Here is a 17,129-nt window from a genome sequence, read left to right as displayed (position 1 = left end):
ACTTATCTTTCAGAAGTAGGAAGAGTTCAAATAAAGTGATCATCAAGTTTTCGGTATGCCCTTTCCTTTTCCATAAAGTGTCTAGGCATTTTTTAAGGATCTAGAAGATACTCCAAGACAAGATTAAGGCAGAAGACAAAGAAAGGGCCAAAGGGGCATGAATAAGAAATGGAAGCAGAAATGAGTTAAATAACACTGTGCCTCTCAGAGACCTACGCTTTTTGCAAATGGGGTACAAATATTGGCTGTAACCTTTCAGAAATCCAGTATAGAAAGAGAAACTGAATTAGTTACACTTTTTGCAATATTTCTAACATAAGTTAAATCAAATCAATTGCTTTGTCAATTCACAGCTATTCTGCATAGCAAAGCAGAAAGGGATTTCTGAAAGTTTCTGTAAAGAAGACGTTATTTTGAATTTCCTTGCCATGATGTTTAACTTCTTTTAATATAGGGCAATGGCATAACTCCAAGATGCAATTAGGTTGAAACAATTATCTGGCAATGGAAGTGATGGTGGAGTGTGAAGTGGGGGTGGAGGCTGTGAATGACACTTTAATATAAATATATGAGCCTTTAACATAATCTTGTACATTTTCTTTCTTCAGTCATTCCAGAATGGAAATTGGCAGGAGTACTTTTTTTTTTTTTTTTTCCTGTACCAAATTAGCATCTGCCCCTAGGACTGAGGTGAGGGAAACAGAACTGGGGAGACTGATAGTTAAAAGCCAGTAAGAATCATTATTTCTGCCTCACTGGTCAGGCATATTTTGAGCAAATGAGTCAGCACAGTGTGAGAGGCATGTTGGGGCTAGACTTTATCAGAAGTTACATAAATTTTTCAGAGTGACTAAAGCTGTTCTGGCTAGTTATTTAAAGCTTGGGGGAGCAGAAGGACTAAGGAGGTAGGAGGGGGGAACTGAACTTATTTTGTACCTAAGACAGCTCTGATTGGGCAACTTCTCTGCTCTAGTTCTCTTGGAAATGCCCTCTTTCCGGGGTTTATAATGTCACTGACTTAAGTTTAAGTTGTTCAAATTGTCCAAAACCCCATGGGTTCTCAACTCTGGAATGAATTTCCGGCAAAGATCCCAGCTTGTAAAATCCATTCTTCCGTATCAGATCAGTTGCCCAGGGGGTTTGCTGGCCCTTAGGGATAAGGCTGGAGAAGGCAATGGCACCCCACTCCAGTACTCTTGCCTGGGAAATCCCATGGATGGAGGAGCCTGGTGGGCTGCAGTCCACGGGGTCGCGAAGAGTCGGACACGACTGAAGCAACTTAGCAGCAGCAGCAGCAGCAGCAGGGGTAAGGCTATCTTGGTGATTAGTTCTGATTCCTCAGGCATTAACTAAGTATGAACTCTGTACTTGATATGCATGTGATTCTTAAAGAGATGACAAAGCTCAAAACATATTTTCTGTCCTCAGGAAGCTCATGATACAGGGGTAAAGACGGCATGAAGGTAATTAACACTCAGAGTGGGAAGTAGAATATGATCAGGCAGAAGCAGACCAGGGATTCTGGAGCTAGGAGAGAGTAGAATGCATGTTTTGGGAAGGTTCTCCTGTGTCTCTTTTCCGGAGGCATCTTAGTATGGAGCAGATGCTTAAAATGGAGCAGACAATCAAAACTGGCTAGATACATGAATTAATAAGAGAGATGTTGACTGGAAGAGTCGAGTATGAAGAGATGGAGACAGGCAGAGAAGACATCCAAGGAGAGAAAGACACATGGAACCCATCCAGCCCACATGAGGAAGGAAGGCCAAAGCTCCTCTTCCTCCCAAGACTTTGGGAGGCCCCATTTTGTTCACCTCATGACTTCTTTGATTACCTTGACATTGTGAATTTATGGTCACTTCTGTATAATTTAAAGGCTAGACATTTCAACAGGCTAGACTGTCCATGATACAGAACTGTCTGCAAGCTCTAGCTAGCTCATTCTCCTACGTACTAAGTGATCCTCTCCCACAGCAGTCAAGAATAACATTATTTTCTCAAGTGTTGGTGACATGTGTAGGTACAATATCACTAATGAGGTGGTGAAATTGCCAGATGACACAGAGGCTTCCCAAGACAGGTGGCTCTTTTTAAGATGCCACAAATCTATTTCTCCTTCACCCCAAAACAGCATTCATCCACCCAAAGCCCTAAATCCCAAACAGTTTATCAATCTGCAAGGGAATAAAGGGTAACCTTTATTATAATTATAAGGCAGGCTGTAAATAAACCTCCAAGTAATATATTCAGATGTGCGCTTCCAAGGTTAGTTTAATATGCCAGATCTGGGGAAGGGCATTTTATGTGAGAAAAATGTTTGCAAGGAGAACAAAGGACGTGGAGGAGGCTGTCAAGCCTTGGAGAAAGTATTACTCATCTCAGAGGCCCCTAGCTAGGATGACAAGAGAGAGGCAGGCAATTAAAGAAACACTCTCACCTTTAGAGAAGTTCAGTCTAGTTTGTTTTGAGCATTAATTTATTAAGGGTGAATTTTCAACTATAACCTCTTATATAAGAAGTGTTAAAATATTTTCAAAATAAAAAAGTCCAGATTTGCATTTCTATGATGATGGGCCCACAGGACATAAAATATCAGCACTGATTGCTCTGGATTCTCCCCTTTCCCAAGAGTCCACGTTCTGGGCACCATAGCCAGAGTCCCTCCCCATCTGGCTTCCAGGGGCAGAACCACAGGCTCCAGTATTTGGGGAAACCACTGCCTCCATTCTCTTCTATTTACTGAAAATCTTCCAAAGGCACTCCCTCTCTCCCTTGCTATGTAACATAACCTCAGTGAGTTTTGTTGTTTATCCATTGCTAAGTCATCTCTGATTCTTTGCAACTCCACAAACTGCAGCAGGACAGGCTCCTCTATCCTCCTGTGTCTCCTGGAATTTCCTCGAATTCCATTGATTCAGTGATTCTATCTAAACTTCTCATCCTCTGCTGCCTGCTTCTCCTTTTGCTTTCAGTTTTTCCCAGCATCAGGATCTTTTCCCAGTGAGTCAGATCTTCGCATCAGGTCACCAAAGTATTGGAGCTTCAGCTTCAGCAATAGTCCTTCAAATGAATATTCAGGGTTGATTTCCTTTAGGGCTGAATGGTTTGATCTCCTTGCTGTCCAAGCGATTCTCAAGAATATTCTCCATCAGTCAGTTCAGTTCAGTTCATTTCATTTGCTCAGTCATGTCCGACTCTTTGAGACCCCATGAATCGCAGCACTCCAGGCCTCCCTGTCCATCACCAACTCACAGAGGCTAGTCAAACTCATGTCAATAGAGTCAGTGATGCCATCCAGCCATCTCATCCTCTGTTGTCCCCTTCTCCTTCTGCCCCCAATCCCTCCTAGCATCAGAGTCTTTTTTTTTTTTTAGTTTTTTATTTTTTAAATTTTAAAATCTTTAATTCTTACATGCGTTCCCAAACATGAACCCCCCTCCCACCTCCCTCCCCATATGAGGTGGCCAAAGTACTGGAGCTTCAGCTTTAGCATCAATTCTTCCAAAGAACACCCAGGACTGATTTCTTTTAGGATGGACTGGTTGGACCTCCTTGCAGTCCAAGAAATTCTCAACAGTCTTCTCCCACACCACAGTTCAAAAGCATCAATTCTTCAGTTCTCAGCTTTCTTCACAGTCCAACTTTCACATCCATACATGACCACTGGAAAAACCATAGCCTTGACTAGATGGACCTTTGTTGGCAAAGTAATATCTCGCTTTTGAGTATGCTATCTAGGTTGGTCATAACTTCCCTTCCAAGGAGTAAGTGTCTTTTAATTTCATGGCTGCAGTCACCATCTGCAGTGATTTTGGAGCCCCCAAAAATAAAATCAGCCACTGTTTCCACTGATTCCCCATCTATTTCCCATGAAGTGATGGGACTAGATGCCATGATCTTAGATTTCTGAATGCTGAGCTTTTTAAGCCAACTTTTTCACTCTCCTCTTTCACTTTCATCAAGAGGCTTTTTAGTTCCTCTTCACTTTCTGCCATAAGGGTGATGTCATCTGCATATCTGAGGTTATTGATATTTCTCCCAGCAATCTTGAGTCCAGCTTGTGCTTCCTCCAGCCTAGCATTTCTCATACTGTATCCTGCATAGAAGTCAAATAAGTAGGGTGACAGTATCCAGCCTTGACGTACTCCTTTTCCTATTTGGAACCAGTCTGTTGTTTCATGTCCAGTTAGAACTGCTGCTTCCTGACCTGCATATAGGTTTCTGAAGAGACAGGTCAGGTGGTCTGATATTCCCATCTCTTTCAGAATTTTCCATAGTTTATTGTGATCCACACAGTCAAAGGCTTTGGCATAGTCAAGAAAGAAGAAATAGATATTTTCCTGGAACTCTCTTGCTTTTTCGATGATCCAGCAGATGTTGGCAATTTGATCTCTGGTTCCTCTGCCTTTTCTAAAACCAACTTGAACATCAGGAAGTTCACGGTTCACGTATTGCTGAAGCCTGGCTTGGAGAATTTTGAGCATCACTTTACTAGCAATGTGAGATGAGTGCAATTGTGCGGTAGTTTGAGCATTCTTTGGCATTGCCTTTCTTTGGGATTGGAATGAAAACTGACCTTTTCAAGATCTGTGGCCACTGCTGAGTTTTCTAAATTTGCTGGCATATTGAGTGCAGCACTTTCACAGCATCCTCTTTCAGTATTTGAAATAGCTCAACTGGAATTCCATCACCTCCACTAGCTTTGTTCATAATGATGCTTTCTAAAGCCCACTTGACTTCACATTCCAGGTTGTCTGGCTCTAGGTGAGTGATCACACCATCGTGATTGTCTGGGTTGTGAAGCTGTTTTTTGTACAGTTCTTCTGCGTATTCTTGCCACCTCTTTTTAATATCTTCTGCTTCTATTAGGTCCATACCATTCTGTCCTTTATTGAGCCCATCTTTGTTGAAATGTTCCCTTGTTATCTCTAATTTTCTTGAAGAGATCTCTAGTCTTTCCTATTGTATTGTTTTCCTCTATTTCTTTGCATTGATTGCTGAGGAAGGCTTTCTTTTCTCTCCTTGTTATTCTTTGGAACTCTGCATTCAAATGGGAATATCTTTCCTTTTCTTCTTTGCTTTTCGCTTCTCTTCTTTTCACAGCTATTTGTAAGGCCTCCTCAGACAGCCATTTTGCTTTTTTGCATTTCTCTTCCATGGAGATAGTCTTGATCCCTGTCTCCTGTACAATGTTACGAACCTCTGTCCATAGATGATCAGGCACTCTGTCTATCAGATCTAGGCCCTTAAATCTATTCCTCACTTCTACTGTATAATCATAAGGGATTTGAATTAGGTCATACCTGAGTGGTCTAGTGGTTTTCCCTACTTTCTTCAATTTGAGTCTGAATTTGGCAATAAGGAGTTCATGATCTGAGCCACAGTCAGCTCCCAGTCTTGTGTTTAGCATCGATTCTTGGGCACTCAGCTTTCTTTATGGTCTAACTTATATATATGTACACGGCTACTGGAAAAAACATAGTGTTGACTATTCATGCCCTTGTTGGCAAAGTAATGTCTCTGCTTTTTAATATGCTGTCTTTGTTGGCAAAGTAATGTCTCTGCTTTTTAATATGCTGTCTAGGTTTGTCATAGCTTTCCTTCCAAGGAGCAAGCATCTTTTAATTTCATGGCTGCATTCACTATGCTCAATGATTTTGGAGGCCAAGAAAATTGCCACTGTTTCCATATTTTCCCCTTCTATTTGCCATGAAGTTATGGAACTGGATGCCATGATCTTAGTTTTTTGAATGTTGAGTTTTAAGCCAGCTTTTCACCCTCATCAAGAAGCTCTTTAGTTCCTTTTCACTTTCTGCCCTTATAGTAGTATTATCTGCATATCTGAGGTTGTTGATATATCTCCTAGCAATCTTGATTCCAGCTTGTGACTCATCCAGCCTGACATTTCTCATGATGTAATCTGCACATAAGCTAAATAAACAAGGTGACAATATATAGTCTTGTCTTACTCCTTTCCCAATTTTGAACCAGTCAGCTGTTCCATGTAAGGTTCTAACTGTTGCTTCTTGACACATACAGGTTTCACAGGGGACAGGTGAGGTGGTCTGCTATTCCCATCTCTTGAAAAATTTTCCGGTTTGTTGTAATCCACACAATCAAAGACTTTAACGTAGTCAATGAAGCAGAAATAGATGTTTTTCTAGAATTCTCTTGCTTTCTCTATGATTCAGTAGATATTGGCAATTTGATCTCTGACTTTTTCCTCTGCCTTTCCTAAACTCAACTTGTACATCTAGAAGTTCTTGGTTCACATAATGCTGAAGCCTAGCTTGAAAGATTTGACTTTATAAGATCATAACTTTATACGCATGTGAAATGAGCACAATTGTGTGGTAATTTGAACAATCTATGACACATTCCTTCTTTGGGATTGGAATGAAAATTGATCTTTTCCAGTCCTGTGGCCACCGTTGAGTTTTCCAAATTTGCTGGCATATTGAGTGCAGCACTTTAACAGCACTCATATTTTAGGATTTTTAATAGCACAGCTAGAATTCTATCATTTCCTCTAGCTTTGTTCATAGTAATGCTTCCTAAGGACCACTTGGCTTCATACTCCAGGATGTCTTGCTCTAGGTGAGTGACCATAGTGTTGTGGTTATCTGGGTCATTTAAGACATTCTTTTTATAGTTTTTCTATGTATTCTTGCCACCTCTTCTTAATCTCTCTGCTTCTGTTAGGTCCTTACCATTTCTGGCCTTTATCATGCCCATCCTTGCACAAAATGTTCCATTGATATCTCCAATTTTCCTGAAGAGATCTCTAGTCTTTCCCATACTATTGTTTTCCTCTATTTCTTTGCATTTTTCATTTAAGAAGTCTTCCTATATCTCTTTGATATTTTCTGAAATTCTGCATTCCATTGGGCGTATCTTTCTGTTTCTCCCTTGCCTTTCACTTCTCTTCTTTTCTCAGCTATTTGTAAAGCCTCCTCAGACAACCACTTAGCCTTCTTGCATTTCTTTTTCTTGAGGATGGTTTGGTCACTGACTATGAACCTTCATCCATAGTTCTTCAGGCACTCTGTCTACCAGATATAATCCCCTGAAGCTATTTGTCACCTCCATTGTATAATCATAAGGGATTTGATTTAAGGCATACCTGAATCTAGTAGTTTTCACTACTTTCTTCAATTTAAGCCTGAATTTTGCAATAAAGAGCGTAGGATCTGAGCCACAGTCAGCTCCCGATCTTATTTTGCTGACTATATAGAGTTTCTCCAATCTTTGGCTGCAAGGAGTATAATTTACCTGATTTCAATATTGACCATTTGGTGAAGTCCATGTGTAGAATCATCCTTTGGGTTGTTGGAAAAGGATGTTTGCTTTGACCAGTGCGTTCTCTTGACAAAACTCTGTTAGCCTTTGTCCTACTTCATTTTGTACTCCAAGGCCAAACTTGCCTGCTACTCCAGGTATTATTGACTTCCTACTTTTGCAATCCAAGGCCCTGTGATGCAAAGGACACTTTTTTTTTTTTTTTTGGTGTTACTTCTAAAAGGTCTTGTAAGCCTTCATATATCTGGTCAACTTCAGCTTCTTCAGCATTAGCAGTTGCAGCATAGACTTGGATTATTGTGATATTGAATGATTTAGGAAGTCTTTACCTCGTTTCGTCAAATTTTTATTCTCACCATCTATCAGGACTCGAAGTCTAAGTTTCTGGAGAGCAGCCTCTCTTCCAAGTATTTAAGAAAATCTGAGCTCACTGACCCCTTCATAGATCACAGCTTTGTCATGGCAGAGGGGCATGTGTAACTCAGTGGAGCTATGAGCCACCCCCTGCAGGGCTACCCAGGATGAACGGATCATAGTGAAGAGTTCCGACAAAACGTGATCCCCTGCGGGAGGAAAGTAGGAATTCTCTCATCCTTTCCAAATCTCTTATGACAGAAAACAAATACAAATTAATATCTACAAAAGTTACCCTGCCCTAATGGTCTTCCCCAAAACCCTCCATGCCCAGTGAGCACTGGAGAATGCTGATCTCTCCAGTGCTGATGATCACGGAAGTGTAAGACATTGTGTTAAGCCCTGGGCTGAGAGATAGGACTTCAATCTGCTGCCAGTGAGTTTATTGTCTAAGGGGCAGCAGCCATGCCCACAACTCCAAAGTCAATACCTGGGATAAATGCTATAATGGAGGAAGATGCAGGGAGAGGAGCATACAACTGGAACCATTCATCAGAGGAACAGCAGAGATGGAGGATATAATATTTGGACTGCAGGTGGTGTCAATGACCAATATGACTTGGCTCAGCAAACATCAGATGTGTGGGGTGGTGAAGAATTGTTCAGAGCAGAAGGCAAAGCATAGGTAAAGCTATCAAACAAAGGAGAATCCAGCATGTTATGGAAATAAAGGATATCACTGGTCAGGTTCCCTAGGAAACAAACTCTGCGTCAGAGATTTGCATGCAGGAAGCTTACTGGGGAGTCATCCAAATGGGAACACAGACTCGAGAGGGAGATGGAAGCAGGATTGAGCAAGTTAACCTGCAAGGTAATTGCAGCGGAAGCCTTGGCAGACCTCATGGGGAGTCTAGAACTGGGATGGCTCTGCAGAAGTGTCTCAAATTGAGGCAAGGGGACCAAGTCTTACAGGACAGGGCTTTTCTTGGTAAGGGGGCATGTAACATTGGGAAGGGAAATTCCTTTTGGCTAAAGGCAATGCCTGGGAAGCACTCAGCTGTGAGCCTGGGGCAGACAACACTCCCAGGAGCTAGAGGAGGAAATTCCTCTGACCTGAAGGAGGGGATCTGGGTGATAACCCATTGCATCCACTGCAGCAGCCACAACTCAGCACTGCTGTGTCGTGTGGCGGGTCAAGAGAAGACTAAGTATTAGTCAGGGTATGCTCAGCTACGCTGCAGGAACAGAAACTCTCATATCTCATGACATAACAAAGCTTTCTTTCTTGTGCACGACTCTTTTCTCAGGATTGGGCAGTTACCTGTGGTAACTTAGGGATTCAGACTCCTTCAGTCTATCCAGAGCTGCAGTAAAAGAGAAAGAGGGAGACAGGACACTCATGCAAGGGCTTTATGGTCTGGACTGCAAGACATATATAGTGCTTCCTTCTGCATTTCACTGGTGAGATTCAGCCACACGGGCACAACTTAATTGCAAGAGAGACTGGGCATATACTCTTCTACATGTCCAGAAAGAGGAAATGGAGTTGGTAGTGTCTAGCCAATCTCTGCTTCAGGCAACCATGTTTGGTGTCCAGTCTAGAGCAAGATTACTGGGTGGCGTTCACTTGCTGACATCCAGTACTGAAGAGGACAATTTAAGATTTTTCCTTTGTTTATAAGCATTAATATTTTAAAATTGTCCAGATTTGTGTTTTCCTCAGCAACACCAAGAATTGCTCTAAAATTATAGAAAGGTGAAAGGGTTAGTCACTCAATCATGTCTGACTCTGCGATGCCATAGTCTGTAGCCTGCTAGGTTCTTCTGTCCAGGCAAGAATACTGCAGTGGGCTATTTTCCTAAAACTTGAAAAATCTCATGAAGCATACATTGCAAACAACTTATTAAAATGAGCAAAGCAATATTTTTAATCTGTGACCAATGCTCCATTCCTGGCTGGTATTCTGATATTTTTGTACAGAACATCTGTCAACCCAGCTGTGAAGGAAGGTAGAAGGGCTGCTGGGGAGGGGTATCATGGGTCAGGGGCAGTTCTCGAGACTTGACTAAGTCCTCTTGACCTACAGACACTTGAGCCTTTCCAAGGGCATTGAGCATTACTCGGAGGGAAATGTAGGTCTGAAGGTTCAAGCAGGATGATAATCTGACACCTTCTTTTAGAATATGGTCACTATAGAAGCAGGCAACACGTGGGGAATGTGTTCTGATCTCCAAAAGGAGATCAGAATGTATGTTTGTCAGAAATATGTTTGTGGTTTAAATCATGATATCAGGTTATTGCTATTCATAATAGTTCAACTTAATCCAAAGGAAAATTCCTTTTGTGTAACCATGTTACTTGAGCTACGTCCAGAATTAAATTTGACCAAAGGAAGCCACTGAAGACAGAATTTCAAAAGTATCTGCCTCGCATGCAGTCCTCCTAACAACTTTCTCCTTTTATCAATGCAGAGAGCTGATGTTCCACTGAGTTCTAGACAGTCCTTTAGGAGCCTCTTATCCTATTGGAAATCCAGGACTACAAGGCTCTTCCAATAGTGATTTGATGGCAAAGGAAAGGCCAAGTGAACCTGCACCCCGATGGGAGGGAATGATGATGTTTCCTGAGTCACAATAGAGCAAAACCCTCAGTGACTGGTTTTCTTCTGCTTATTAGACTTAGCTGGAAATGACCATCTGGCAAGAAGCCTTTCTGTGTCTTCCTCCTTCCTCCCATTCCCAAAGCCTTCTGACTGGGGCCAGCACTTTATGGTTGTTGGTTCTTTATTTTTCTGCAGGCAATAGCTGCGTAAGAACAGGGGCCTAGCCTTCTACATGTTATTTGCCCCATAGTATTTGGTGGCTCTGTGGTAAAGAACTCACCTGCAATACAGAAAACGTAGAAGACACCGATTCAATCCCTGGGTTGGGAAGATCTTCTGAAGGAGGAAATGGCAACTCACTCTAGTATTCTTGCCTGAAAACTCCCATGAACAGCAGAGTCTGGTGGGTTATGGTCCAAAGGGTTGCAAAGAGTTGGACACAACCAAGCAACTGAACACACACACAGCATTTGGTGGAGCTCCTTACCCTCTGCAGAGAATGGATAACTATTTGTTAAAAGGTAGGAATGGGAGCCACGATTGCCCAGTAATTGTTTCTTACCGCTACTCCCCTGAGTAGTTCACTTAACCTTTTTAGTCCTCATCTGTGATGAGGTCAGAATTCTCTAGCCATCTCCTTGCTTGCAAGTTGATGAATACAACAATTCAGTTTTGGGAAGAGATTGTGATAAAGTGCTGCTCAGGAGTGAGAAAGATCTATGTTTGAATCCCAACTCTGCCACCAGCTGGGTGACTCAGGCAAGTCACGTAACCCCTCTAAGGAAAACATTTTCAATTCTGTGACTTACAGACAGCATGAAGCAAACACAGACTTAATAACATGAGACTAGCAGTAATATCAGACTAACACTAGGTGTTACCATATCCAGAAGTTCTAAATGCAAATTAATGATTGTGGCAAAAGTGTATTCAGGTTTTTGACACCTACTGGGGCTAGGCTCTTAAGATGATGCTGGACATAAAAGATGCCCAAGTTTACTGATAATCCAGACAATTAAACAGAGGATTATAGTAAATTATGATGTAAATGCAACAGATCATGTTTTATTTGGGTTGTCTTCTTCAGAAGGGTTGATTGCTCAGTCGTGTCCGACTATTTGAGACCCAATGGACTACAGTCTACCAGGCTCCTCTGTCCACAGAATTCTCCAGTCAAGTATAATAACCCAGGGATTGAACCTGGGTTTCCTTTATTGCAGGCAGGTTCTTTACCTTCTTGAGCCACCAGCCTGGTAATAATAGCAGGTAAAAGGGAAAACAGTTCTGAAAAGTAGGAACCATTTTACCAAGAGTAAAGCCAGAAAGCTGTACTTCTCAATATTTGAACAAACCTTTGTAAAGCTGATCTGTGCCTAGACTTCACCAATGATGTTGCATGTACTGGTGTGTGTGTATGTGTGCACATGTGACTCTGTGTGACTGTGTGTGTGTGACTGTATGTGTCACACATGCGCACATACTTGCTTCTTCCTGCAAACACCCCCCCAGATTTTGCAGGCATGTTCACGCACTCAGATGGCAAGAGCATCAGCAGCTGTCGTCTTTTCACACCAAGAGAAGTAGAGCATGAGCACACTGATGTAACAAGAAAACACGTCCCTCATCAGTTCTGAAGAAAGGACAGATGACAAATAACTATATTTCTAAAGCTGGGAACAATGCATCTTCCAAGCAATGCTGGTAAAAGGTTCACTTGCTCATAAATACAGAGACTCAGCTGGCAGAAAGGGGTGGATTTTCCCAGCAAGATGCCCCTAAATGGCAACTGCCTGATGGAAAAAGATATATGAGATGCTGAGTTAATTTAGCTGTTGTTTGTACCCTGCTTGGCCCCCTGGTTGGGTCCAGTCCTGGAATACAAATGTGAGCTAGAGGCAGCGGGCTCCTATGCATGGTTTCTGCATATGGAAGGTCTGGGCTGGTGCTAAGTGTCTAAAGCTCATGGGAATGGGCACGGTCTTTAGGAGATCCCTGTCCTCCTTGACCTCCATCTCCACAGTGTGTGAAAATCCATTGTGAACCTCGTGCTTTAGGAACTTTGTAGGACTGCATGATATTTTGAGATGTTGTTTTATTTGTTGTGTGCTTACTGTCTCTGATTTTCCCTTTTTCTCTTTGGCCCATTTCTACAGGCTGTTTGTGCTTCACTGCACAGATAAGGTGTATGGCCGAGAAGAAAGCAGAAGTCACTGACAAGAACACCTGGCTGTTTCTTTATAAGCACAGAGAGTCTAGGGGTTTGTGAAAAAAAAAAATAGAGGGATGGAGCGTGTTCAGTGGCAGAAGCACAATGACACGGAGGTACAGGGAGAGTTGGGCTCATCAGAGTCCCGCCCTACAAGGACTTGAGCTGCAGGAAGAGAAAAGTGGAGTACAAAAGTCTGGCACAGTGGGGATCAGCTTGGCTTCCTAGTAGCATCCTGATGAGGGGCCAAGACACCAGAAAGGATGTTGTGTGCAGTGTCTCAGCAGACAGGGCCACAGGTGACGTTTCCAAAGGAGACCAGGTATGCCCAGGTCTGAAGACTGGATGTCCCTACCCATCACCAGGCAATCCGTCTAGGCTTAACCCTGAGGATGACTAAGGTCAAGTTTCACAGTGGTTTCGGAAGAATAAATAAATGCAATCTATTTTTTTGCACACCTGAGTTTGTGAGGTGGCATTTCTACCTGCTACATATGGATAACAAATATTTTCCAGACTAGCAACTGGTCTTTATTGGAATGCTTATATATAGCATCTAATGCTAAGAATCTCTTAGAAGGGGCAGGAAACCTGTTCAAAGGAAGGGTAGGAACCAAGAAAGGCTTACTAGAAGAAATAATTATTAAATAAACACTAGCCATATGTAAGGAGTTCAAGGTAGGAGAAGAATGTTAGGTGAAAGAGAATGGCAGAGCTGGGAAGAGAGGGAAGGTGTGAAGTGTTAGAGGTATTTTCTAAAAAGAATATATTTAATAAACTTATAGTGCTTACTGTAACCAACCTCATGGAGTCAATAGTATAATTATCTACATTTTACAGATAGGGACACTGAGGCACATGGATGAATTTGCCTGAGAAGTTCACTGTGGCTGCCCTTACCTTAGAGTGATTGCCTATATCATGGCTTCATGGGTGCTGTGGGGTCAGGAAAGCCATGGTCCCAAATAGCAGAAATCTAGAAACAGGATTAAATAGGCTGACTACTGTGATGGTCAATACCAAATCAGATTGATTGTATTCTTTGCAGCCAAATATGGAGAGCTTTATACAGTCAGCAAAAACAAGACCGGGAGCTTACTGTGGCTAAGATCATGAATTCCTTATTGCCAAATTTAGACTTAAATTGAAGAAAGTGGGGGAAACCACTAGACCATTCAGGTATGACTTAAATCAAATCCCTTATGACTATACAATGGAAGTAAGAAATAGATTTAAGGGACTAGGTTTGATAGACAGAGTACCTGATGAACTATGGATGGAGGTTCGTGACATTAAACAGGAGACAGGGATCAAGACCATCTCCATGGAAGAGAAATGCAAAAAAGCAAAATGGCTATATGAGGAGGCCTTAGAAATAGCTGTGAAAAGAAGAGAAGTGAAAAGCAAAGGAGAAAAGAAAAGATATACCCATTTGAATACAGAGTTCCAAAGAATAGCAAGGAGAGATAAGAAAGCCTTCCTCAGTGATCAATGCAAAGAAATAGAGGAAAAAATAGAATGGGAAAGACTAGAGATCTCTTCAAGAAAATTAGATATACCAAGGGAACATTTCATGCAAAAATGGGCTCAATAAAGGACAGAAATAGTATGGACCCAACAGAGCAGAAGATGTTAAGAAGAGGTGGCAAGAATATACAGAAGAATTGTACAAAAAAAGATCTTCACGACCCAGATAATCACGATGGTGTGATCACTCACACTCACTCACACTCTCCTAGAGCCAGACATTCTGGAATGTGAAGTCAAGTGGGCCTTAGGAAGCATCATTATAAACAAAACTAGTAGAGGTGATGGAATTCCAGTTGAGCTATTTCAAATCCTGAAGGAGGATGCTGTGAAAGTGCTGCCCTCAGTATGTCAGCAAATTTAGGAAACTCAGCAGTGGCCACAGGACTGGAAAATGTCAGTTTTCATTCCAATCCCAAAGAAAGGCAATGCCAAATAAAGTTCAAACTACCACACAAATGCACTCATCTCACAGGATAGTAAAGTAAAGCTCAAAATTCTCCAAGCTAGGTTTCTGCAATACATGAACCATGAACATCCAGATATTAAAGTTGGTTTTACAAAAGGCAGAGGAACCAGAGATCAAATTGCCAACATCCACTGGATCATGGAAAAACCAAGAGAGTTCCAGAAAAACATCTATTTCTGAACATCTTTTTCTGCTTTAGTGAGTATGCCAAAGCCTTTGACTGTGTGGATCACAATAAACTGTGGAAATTTCTGAAAGAGATGAGAATACCAGACCACCTGACCTGCCTCTTGAGAAATCTGTATGCAGGTCAGGGAGCAACAGTTAGAACCGGACATGGAACAACAGACTGGTTCCAAATAGGAAAAGGAGTACGTCAAGGCTGTATATTGTCACCCTGCTTATTTAACTTCTATGCAGAGTACATCATGAGAAACGCTGGACTGGAAAAAACACAAGCTGGAATCAAGCTTGCTGGGAGAAATATCAATAACCTCAGATATGCAGATGACAGCACCCTTATGGCAGAGGAACCAAAGAGCCTCTTGATGAAAGTGAAAGAGGAGAGTGAAAAAGTTGACTTAAAGCTCAACATTCAGAGAACTAATATCATGGCATCTGGCCCCATCACTTCATGGGAAATAGATGGGGAAACAGTGGAAACAGTGGCTGACTTTATTATTATTATTATTATTATTATTATTTTTGACTCCCAAATCACTGCAGATGGTGATTGCAGCCATGAAATTAAAAGATGCTTGCTCCTAGGAAGGAAAGTTATGACCAACCTAGATAGCATATTCAAAAGCAGAGGCATTACTTTGCCAACAAAGGTCCGTCTAGTCAAGGTTATGGATTTTCCAGTGGTCATGTATGAATGTGAGAGTTGGACTATAGAAAAAGCTGAGCACCAAAGAATTGATGCTTTTGAACTGTGGTGTTGGAGAAGACTCTTGAGAGTCCCTTGGACTGCAAGGAGCTCCAACCAGTCCATCCTAAAGGAGATCAGTCCTGGGTGTTCATTGGAAGGACTGATGCTAAAGCTGAAACTCCAATACTTTGGCCACCTGATGCGAAGAGCTGACTGATTTGAAAAGACCCTGTTGCTGGGAAAGATTGAGTGCAGGAGGAGAAGGGGATGACAGAGGATGAAATGGTGGGATGGCATCACCAACTCAATGGACATGGGTTTGGGTGGACTCTGGGAGTTGGTGATGGACACGAAGGCCTGGCTTGTGGTTCATGGGGTCACAAATAGTCCAACACTACTGAGTGACTGAACTGACTGACTGATTATGATGGTGCCTTGATGAAGTACTAGGATCCCTGGTCAAGATCAATGAAGTACTACTCTGCCCTTAGGTCCTGGGCCCAAATAATCAAATTTTCTTAAAAATTCCCTTTGCTCCAAGCAGTTCTCAATCCCTTAATCCCATATTTATGCCAATGGTTTGCTCAGCAAGGCTTTTCACAGAGAGAATTCAAAAGGGAAGCAGCAGTCAAGACTCAACTCAAATTATCATATATTTTGAGTGAAAAAGTTCAAAAAAACAATTCTTAATTTGCAGATACATCATGATCATTTCACGAATAAGCTAAATAAAGCATAGCTTGGAGAATGATAACCAACCTGAAAATAATTTATGTTTTAAATCGGTGATTCAGTTCAGTTCAGTTCAGTTCAGTCGTTCAGTCGTGTCTGACTCTTTGCAACCCCATGAATCGCAGCATGCCTGGCCTCCCTGTCCATCACCATCTCCTGGAGTTCACTCAGACTCACATCCATCAAGTCCGTGATGCCATCAAGCCATCTCATCCTCGGTCGTCCCCTTCTCCTCCTGCTCCCAATCCCTCCCAGCATCAGTGTCTTTTCCAATGAGTCAACTCTTCACATGAGGTATGGCATCCCAACCCGACAGCTATTTATTTATTAGCTCTTGTCCTACAGTTTCATACCCTGCCCTCCTCTGATTTGGGGTTAATGTTCTCTTGCTTTGAAATTTCCTTGCCTTCTTTATTTGGTTTATTTGATGAGATTTGGTGAGATGAGGACATATTTTAAAATAAATGTCTGCAATAATATTTGGGTAACTTTTGAATTTTATGATCATATGCCTCTACTGGAATTTTGTAATTAAGATACTTGTAAGGAGGATTATGCCAAGCAAAGTTTGCATGGAGCCAAGTCCTGTCAAGTAGGACAGCCAAGTCTTTTCATACTACTGTTATCTATTTATAGGAGAGAATGTGGTTCATAATGATTATCCTGAGACTTATCCTAAAGTCTCAGAGGGCAACTGAAAATTACAGACCATCAATATACTTTTGAGAAACTTTATTTTGGGGGGCTCCAAAATCACTGCAGATGGTGATGCCAGCCATGAAATTAAAAGACACTTGCTCCTTGGAAGAAAAGCTATGACCAACTTAGACAGCATATTAAAAAACAGAGACATTACTTTGCCAACAAAGGTCCATCTAGTCAAAGCTATGGTTTTTCCAGTAGTCATATATGAATGTTAGAGTTGGACCATAAAGAAAGCTGAGCGCCCAAGAATTGATACTTTTGAACTGTGGTATTGGAGAAAACTCTTGAGAGTCCCTTGGACTGCAAGGAGATCCAACCAGTCCATCCTAAAGGAGATCAGTCCTGAATATTAATTGGAAGGAC

Source organism: Ovis aries, chromosome 4 (assembly GCF_016772045.2).
Source record: "Ovis aries strain OAR_USU_Benz2616 breed Rambouillet chromosome 4, ARS-UI_Ramb_v3.0, whole genome shotgun sequence".
In the NCBI taxonomy this organism is placed as follows: Eukaryota; Metazoa; Chordata; class Mammalia; order Artiodactyla; family Bovidae; genus Ovis; species Ovis aries.
Note: the sequence above shows the minus strand (reverse complement) of the source record.